We start from the raw sequence: 7,466 nt of genomic DNA on the forward strand, positions 1-7,466 counted from the left end.
TTATTATTTATATGTCCTACCTTGGCAAGTAGGATGCCGTCCTTTTGGTGTGAGGGGTTATCACCAGATTCTATGTTTAGCTCATATGGTATAATGTCGGTTAAGGAGAAGTTTCCCAAATTTAAAATGAACAATGGAAGTAAGATGATGAACACTAACTAGGACTACCTAAGAGATGTTGCTTAGAGTAGGTGAGGGAATAGGATTTTACCTATACATTGCACAAGTAGCTCTTAAAGGGAATTTTAGGTTAAGTGTGTGTGTGTGTGTGCATATANGCCAGATCTAACCACCCCTATATATATATGCATGACATTATGACGTTAACATACTTGTTAAAATTATATGCATAGTTTTGGTATTATTGGTTCTACATGATGAAGTTCTTACTTAGTATGCATGTTGTTGGCTATACTTGTCATATTGATGTATGAAGTAAGTGACAATTCTTATGATCTACTGTTAGTTTACTTGGTATGTGTGAGGGTATGGGGCTTCACATATACATTGCACTAGTAGACTTAGATTTAGATTATGAGTAAGGTCGTATGATGTATTGATAAAATCAACTCTAAATATGCAATGTTGACTATTATATCATTATGGTGATATTGGTAGTTTTGACTAGTATGTTGTCTTGAGATGTGCATAAAGACTGAATGGGTTATAACTATGCTGTGATAGATGAATGAGTTCTTATATGAGGTCTATCAAGTATGATGGTCTTATGTCTAAGGTTAAATGCATGTGTTGTATCATGTTGAATATGATGTTCCTATGTCTAGGGTAATTTCATAAGAACACTTGGTGTGAATCATATTATGGGATGCTACTTGCACATTGTTCAGCTGTGACTTGGGATTGTCTTAGGTGATGGTTCTTATGTTAAGGTTGTGTTTTATGATATGGTACTTTCTTATGGTTGAATTGATGGAGGTTGTATGAATGTTCAACTTGGTGACGTTTAGGTGATACTTTAGTATGAATGGTTGAATGGGACACTATTCATGCATTGCACTAAGTATTACTTAAGGGTTGCTTTAGGTAAAGGAGTTAAGGTATAAAGGAAAGGTAATGCTATGAAGATATTCAATGTGTCTTAATGTGATAAATGTCTTTATTGTGTTGTTCTGAATAGTATCCATGTCTATATAATGTATGTGAACTATATTGTGACAGATGTTTATGCCGAAGTCTATTTCTCTGTCAAGAGGGACTCCAGGTAGATCATTAGGAATGACTTCTAGAAACACTTTTACTGTAGGATTGGACTGAATGGAACTTGAGTCATTTACTTGGACTAAGTGATAGATACGGCCCTTTGAGACTAAATTTCTCCCCTTAAGGTACGAAATGAAGTGACCTTAGGCACTGCTGAACTACTACTCGACTCTATGATTGGCTCATTAGAAATATGAAACTTGACAACTCGAGTTCTACAATTTATTGATGCATAAAAGGAATAAATTCAGTCCTACTTAGAATGATATCGAAATCTACCATGTATAACACAACTAAGTCAGTGATGGTGTTCTTTTAATTGATAGAAATGGGACAATCACCATAGACTCTTTCTACTAGAATAGACTTTCTAACAAGTGTAGAAACCCAAAAGGGTTCACAAAGTTTTTAGGGAGAATATCAAACTTATTTGCAACATAAGGGGTTACACAAGATAAACTTGCTCCTGGGTCTAGCAAAGTATAAACATCAAAATTAAAGACTTTAATCATGCTCGTGACAATATCTGGAAAGTTCACTTTCTCTTGGCGACTAGTAGAAATAGCTCCTTTAGGTGCACCCCTATCTACTGGAGCAAATGATGAAGATTGGGTTCTATTGCTCGGATTTCCACTACCTTGCTTTTTCATAGGGCGCTCTTCAATAAAGTGACCCTCTTTCCCACACTTGAAACAACATGTCTGGCAATCGCGACACTTACCTTGGTGAAATATATCATACTTAGCTCATGTAGGAGCCAAACTACCTCCTTATAACACACTATCTTGAGACTTTATTGATCTAGCTATGAAGTGCTGCGAGTTATGGCCATGATACTCACCTTTGTTTCTGGGTGCAAATGCACTAGCAGTTGAAGGTGCAGGCCCCTACTGTTTATGAAAGGAAGAATGATTCACACCACCTTTCTGTTGCCCAAACTCACTCACTCTTTCCTTTCTTATTTCTAAACTCTTACGTGTCCCTCCACTTCTCTTCCTCAACTTGTTGAACATGACCATCAACCTCAATATATCAATGTCTCCTATCATCATTGTTGCTCTGCCCTCTTTTCTTGGTGAATGACCCAGTCCAGCAATGAACAAACTCTTTCTACTCCTAATCTCCTTAACTATTTCCGGCGCATAACGAGATAGTTGGGTGAACTTCAACCCATACTCATGCAGACTGAGAGAATCCTTCTTAAGTGTGAGACATTCTCTTACCTTAGCCTCTTTCAATTCTCAGGGAAAGAAATGCCCAAATAAATTTTTTGTAAAATAGGCCTAATTCGGATGTGGTGCATCCTCACTTCAACCCTCCTTCAACTAATCAAACCAAGTCCTAGCAACAATTTTCAGTCTATATGTAGCTAGCTCAACTCTCCCAGCATCAACAATGTCACATCAAACACCTTTTTAAGTATGTCAATGAAATTCTCTAGATACTCAATAGTTCTTGAACCAGTGAAACTTGGAGGGTTCATCCTCAAGAACTCACAAATCCTTGAAGTGTCAGCCTCTTCTTATCGAGATCCTCGTTGTTGCCCAACTTGGTTTAACATCCGGATTGCCTTACGGAATTCAGCATTTGTGACTTCTCCTGGGGATTGCACGTTTGGTGCATTAGATACCTCTTTCTCTTGTGGTTCAACATTTATCCTCGCTGGGCGACCTCTGACTTCTCTTTGAGGAGGGATAGTTATCTGAAACACACGCAAACGCGAATTAGAGGGGAACTTTTTAAAGATCAACTCTAATACATGAAAAAAATGTGAAAGAAATGAGATAGTTCCTAAATTTCGCAGCCTCCTAATTATTGATGTGGCGCGTTTCACATAGATAACTACAACTCTAAAGACATGGCTTCATAGACTCCCTATGACTATTGAACTTTGTGCTTGGAAATAAAGTTTGTGATGCCTCAAGCTTATATCCTGAGCGGGACTACACTCGAAGACCATTGCTGGCCTCGAGTGGACCCTTAGACTAACTTACGTACTCAGCGGAACTCTTAAACACAAGAGAAATAACTCAAAGACTTACTAAAAAAATTACTTAATCCAAAATGGCAACTCAAGTCTTAATCGTTTGTAAGTGAAATGAAAAGACCGAAAACCTAATACTATCTATCTATGAAGCCTATAAACAAAGAGGGATGTTAGGACAGGACCCCCATTCTTCGTAACAACTCAAATCCAAAAAACAATAAATGAATAATAAAGATGTCCTCCAGAAATAAGGGAGGCTCACCAACTGACTCTAAGTTGTTAACTAGATTAACGGTACGCCAGATGCTGATCCTATTACCTGCGTCTGCATCATAAGACGATGCAGGCCAACTGCATTAATACATTAAATGTACAAGTATGAGAGTTGGAACTCTACAAACAACTTAAGCTTGAAAAGACTAAGAAAGAACACTTACATTGGCTCTGCTCAACTCATGAATAACTTAACTCAACATAAATTAATAAGACACATGTAATATATTTAAAACATGTAAAGAAATTCAATAACAAACTCAACTTTACTTTATAATAAAGTAATATAGCTTCTCTGGGAGATTCTCTAACCGAAGACCACCACTATGATCCTAATTTTTGATACAACGTCTTTCCCGCGCGGTAGTACTATCCAATACTTTGCCGTCACATAGAACTACTTAACTTAGTGGATCCTCTTGCCTAACATATTTGATCATCTAAAAAGTATGACTCATTAATATATACCATGATGGATACATTGTATATGAGAATTGAGTTATTATGAAGGAACACCATACCTTTATTAGATGAAGAACCAACAAAAAATTGGTGAAGAACCCATGGAAGTCCAATCTACAAGATTACCTTGAACTTCACCTTCAATGGAGGTTTCTAGAGAGGATATATTGGGAGAGGGAGTTTTGGATTTTTAATGGAGGATTGGGTATGGGTTACACGTTTTTAACCAACCTAAAATACCCAAAAATAGGTAAATAAACCGACTAGGTTCAGGTTAGAACGTGGGGTAAATTTCCCATTCACCCCATAACTAGGAAGCATGCATGGCAGTGACTGAAGCATGTATTCGATGGCCAGCCATCGACGCTATGTTGGCCCATCGATGGAACGTGTGTGGCTTCTCTCATTTGGGTCTTAGGCTATTCTTTGGCTGAGCCTTCCCCAGGATAAGAGTCCATCGACTCCACTCCATCAACGGGGTGTCAGTCAACTGACGAGGTTTCATTTGGCTCAGTCGATTGAGGCAGTGTATCCACAACCATTGGGTCCTTCTTGAGGGCCTCTTGCGGGGCCCTTGGGGAGTCGTACCTGGGCATTTCCTATGTAAATATATACCTTAACATGTAAAGGACCTTACCCATCAGTTTCAACCAAAATAATTACACACAAAAGCTTCAAAAATGCTAGGCACACTCAAGAGACACACATGCATTTCTCAAGGGCTAACTTTCGAACGTCTTGGACGTTCTTGGATGTTTGACCTTTAAAGTTCATGGAACTCCATAAACTGCTTATAAACATCATTATTACTCATATAAGACCTTATAATCTCATTAAACACACATAAGCACACAAAAACACATAAGGCCCCTTAGGTGACTAGTCATTGAATGTTTTGGTCGTCCCTTGACATTTGACTTCCAAATCACTTGAAACCAATCATGCATAATTTAAAACACTCTATTAATAACATGTTAACAAGATTATCGGCATAAGTGATTCTCTAGAAACCCTAACTCATTTTTGGGGGTCTTACAATATCCCCCAATTGGGAACATTCGTCCTCGAATGACATTTAGAACACTTTAATCACAACAAAGACTTCAATGAATCATAGAACATCTTACAACATTTGTAACATCACCATATAGAAGTTAATGAATAAAACTTACACGGAACATAACTTCAAACAATTTATCACTCAATGCAACATAATTAAGCAAAACCTTCTTTAACTCACTTTTTAAATGCATCAAAGACATAGGCTTTTATCATATTCATAGGAGGAACATCTTTCTCCTAATCATAACATGGTCTTTAAATTTCATTTTTATTAATATTTTATCATGCAATCATCTTTAAGTCACACTTAAGCAGTTTCAACAACACCCAAGAGCAAGTAGGCACTCATACTTCAATGCACATAGACTTGACTTAAATAGGTTGACAACGGATTCTTATTATTTAAGCATAATGTCATGGGACCATACTCAACCATACCATGATTAGTTATGTTTTAGGGAGGAATGTCCTTCTCCTCAACACACTTACATGTCTTATGAGTTCATATCCAAGCAAATGCACAAAGATCCACTTTACTATAACATGAAGATTTCTCAACTTTTAATCATTACATGCTCAAACACCTTTCCTAGTGAAGTCCAAACAATAATTCATACCACACACATCATAACAATAGTAAGCCATTTCAAAACATTTTAATTTTTATCTTATCACTAGCTTTCATAAACATGCATCATTTAAGGAAAGTCTTACAATTTATAGGCATACACAAGGAAAATAGCTAAACATGCCTTCACTTTTCAAAAGTGAGCCTATAATCATGCTTACCAAATCATAAAAGCCACATAGTTTTCATGAGACACATATTTTTCATTTTTAGGAGACTCAAAATTTTCATTAATGGCTTAAACTCCACACATTATAAGTATTTTTAAACATGCTTCTTACCTTATCTAATGAAGTCAATGCACAACTAGTATTTCAAGATGCACAATCAATAGAAGAAAACCATGAATTTAATTAAAATTTCTTTTCAAGCGCTTTAGAATCTTCAAAATAATCTCAAGATAGTGTAAATCAAGACATACCAAACATATAGAGGTCATGCAATTTATACTTTAGACAAGACTCCTATCATGAACAACTTACTAAGAATTCATTAGTCTCAAGTTCAAATCAATATATAAGGAAAACGATAGAAATATCTACAACCTTATTAATCACATCACCATCCCCCACATAGGGTAAACCCAATTAAGAGCAACTTAACCCAACCTCAAGAGGATCTTAACTTATCAACCTTCATTTTTCATCGCTTAAAAGTGATTATCACTTTATAAGGAGTTACCAATAAGTCACCATAGGAACACCAAGGCATTTTAAACCTTATCATCTTTGGCAGATTATCCCCCGATTATCAAGTGAGGTCATACTCTTCAATCACATAAGGTTTTAACTATACCATGAACATCAAAGGTCATAAAAAATTTGGGGAAAAAATAGAGGAGACTTAGCCATAAGGCCTCTTTCTTTTATTTCAACATTTACAGTGAGGTAATTTCTAGGTCAATCAAATCCAAATCATCACCATAATAAAATAAACATACTACCTTAACACTTAGGATCAAGTCTATAAAAAGGACTCCAATCCATATTAAGCAATCATGAAGGTTCACACATATAAACAAAGGTACCCTTTGAACCATTATACATATACTTAGGGCAACATGCTTCCATAGGTAGTCACTAAGCATTTCAAACTCAAATCATAACATTAGGCTACCATCATGCAAAACCATATAGTAGCATATCATTCCAGAAAGAAACTCATTTTAATCATAATAGCTTCTAACATGCTTTAATTATATCATGACACATAATTCTCAACAAAACATGTCGTTTCACATAGGTCTCATACATATATATAGCCACAAAGGACATCATATCATCAAATATACCAAAGTTCACCTTTACACATACTCATGAAACCATAACCAAGATAAGCATCAAAACTCACGTTTTATCCCTCAAGCATATAGATACCATCTCATCCAATTAATCACATATAAAAGACTACTGGACAAGAAAACATAGAGAGAGATCTTATAGAGTTAAGTTTTATGGCACGACATGAGAATGATGAAAAATGAAACTCTATCGTCCTATATCCTCTCACTCATAGATGAATCACGACTCACACCGATGACTGAGACTCTACTAGACGTGGCAATATGAGACTTTTTAGAACCTAAGACCACTTTCATAAACCTAACGCTCTGATACCACGTTTGTCACATCTGGGGAGCACCCCCTAGAAGTAATATGGAATACTTGACCTCTCATAGGTCTTGTACAAACCCATAGTTATCATTCATCGCATTCTCATAGGTAAACTTAGCGGAAATTTTAAAACTTTCTTAGCACATCATTTGCTAGAACAACACTTCCATTATATATAAAGTATCATAATACATAGGTAAAGACTCTAGTCTCTTTTTGC

Source organism: Solanum pennellii, chromosome 3 (genome assembly GCF_001406875.1).
Source record: "Solanum pennellii chromosome 3, SPENNV200".
In the NCBI taxonomy this organism is placed as follows: Eukaryota; Viridiplantae; Streptophyta; class Magnoliopsida; order Solanales; family Solanaceae; genus Solanum; species Solanum pennellii.